The 1724-nt window shown below is 50.5% G+C and overlaps 1 protein-coding gene across 2 annotated transcripts in view; it reads right to left on the reverse strand.

The window, feature by feature from the left end:
* The window catches only part of LOC122553898 (tau-tubulin kinase 2-like), a 308413-nt gene that overhangs the window by 206357 nt on the left and 100332 nt on the right, over positions 1-1724 (reverse strand). The gene's annotated exons all lie outside the window — the stretch shown is intronic.

A 1724-nucleotide genomic window follows, 5' to 3' on the forward strand; every position in this document is an offset into this window, starting at 1 on the left:
TCGCAGCCTCCTTCCCCCCCCCTCACCACTCCCCTCAACAGCCCTTGCAGCCTCACTCCCCACAACCCTTACTGCTTCACACTTCCCACAACACACCAACTCTTGCCTCCTTCTGTGTCCTCACAACCCTTGTACTTGTTGCAGCCATTCCTCTCTCCCGGTCCTCCCCTCTCCAGCTCTCCATCTCTGCCCACTTTTTGCAGCTCCTTCTGTTCTTCCATCCACACTTTGTAGTCTTCTTCCACCTAAATTGCCTTGCAACCACCTCCCCAGCTTCCCTTTCAGCCACTCAATCCCTTCTCTCCAGACCTGGCAGTCAGAACTCCTGGGCTCCAGAAAAAGCCATGAAGCTCACATGCACCAAAGGCAGCCCCCTCCTAACCTCAGCAAGTGGCATATACAGCGTCTGGAATAAATGTTTACAGTTCAAGGTGCTTCAGGTCAGCCTGCGAGATGGAGGCTGGCAGCAGAGACTGAAAGGTTACCTGAACTCTTTGTTCCAGCAGGCTACCACACTCCTTTGGATAGGGTCTACTGATTTGGTCAGTAGTCAGGACAGGCAGGCGTGACTGCAACTGAGGCAGATAAGAATACCCAGCATGTAGAATGAAAAGGTTCTGCCTTTGCTTTAACAGGTTTAAGGTTCTTGCAGCCTGTATGAACAAAAGCACGGGCTGCAAAGTGAGTGAGCAAACTCAAGTATGTTGCTACAGGAAGCCATTTAAGCTTAAGGAATTAAAAGAAATGTAGCAGTATAAATGACAACATAGTTCAAAGGACCAATCGGTGTCTCTGCAGCCAAGACCCAGAATCCAGACAGTACAGCTGCCTGCAAACTGACAAGCTTCAGAAAACCTGCTCAAGGTTGGAGGGTGAGGATCCAATAGTCGCAGGTTTCAAAGACACAAGCAGACTAGAAAAGGGGTACTGCTGAAGGGCATGAGCAGCTACGGGTTACATTAGAAAAGGAGAACCTAAAGGGTAATTTCAGAGCTAGTGCAATTCCAGATATGATGGCTGTATGCCCCATAAACTCTTAGATCATGCCAAGCAACAGTAGTTCACTACAAGCAAGATACTGACCGTACCCAACCAATGCATATTTTTGAACACTGCAAACAACAATGTCCAATATTAAATATTGCAGTTGCAAAACACTTGCTGGATAATCCAGAGCTTACAAAGACTCACACAAGTTGAAACTTTATTGCTGGAACAGCACAGCAGGTCAGGCAGCATCCAGGGAACAGGAGATTCGACGTTTCGGGCACAGGCCCTTCTTCAGGAATGAGCAGAGAGTGTTCAGCAGGAGAAGATAAAAGGTAGGGAGGAGGGACTTGGAGGAGGGGCGTTGGAAATGTGATAGGTGGAAAGAGGTCAAGGTGAGGGTGATAGGTCGGAGTAGGATGGAGGCGGAGAGGTCAAGAAGAAGACTGCAGGTCAGGAAGGCGGTGCCGGGCTGGAGGCCCCAAAGGAAACTTCCATATCCGCCACAGATTCACCTGCACCTCCACCCACATCATCTACTGCATCCGCTGCAGCCGGTGTGGCCTCCTCTATATTGGGGAGACAGGCCGCCTACTTGCGGAGCGATTCAGAGAGCACCTCTGGGCCACCCGGACGAACCAACCCAACCAACCTGTAGCACAGCATCTCAACTCCCCCTCCCACTCCACCGAGGATATGCAGGTCATTGGACTCAACCACCGCCAAACCACAACAAC

Source organism: Chiloscyllium plagiosum, chromosome 10 (assembly GCF_004010195.1).
Source record: "Chiloscyllium plagiosum isolate BGI_BamShark_2017 chromosome 10, ASM401019v2, whole genome shotgun sequence".
NCBI lineage: Eukaryota > Metazoa > Chordata > Chondrichthyes > Orectolobiformes > Hemiscylliidae > Chiloscyllium > Chiloscyllium plagiosum.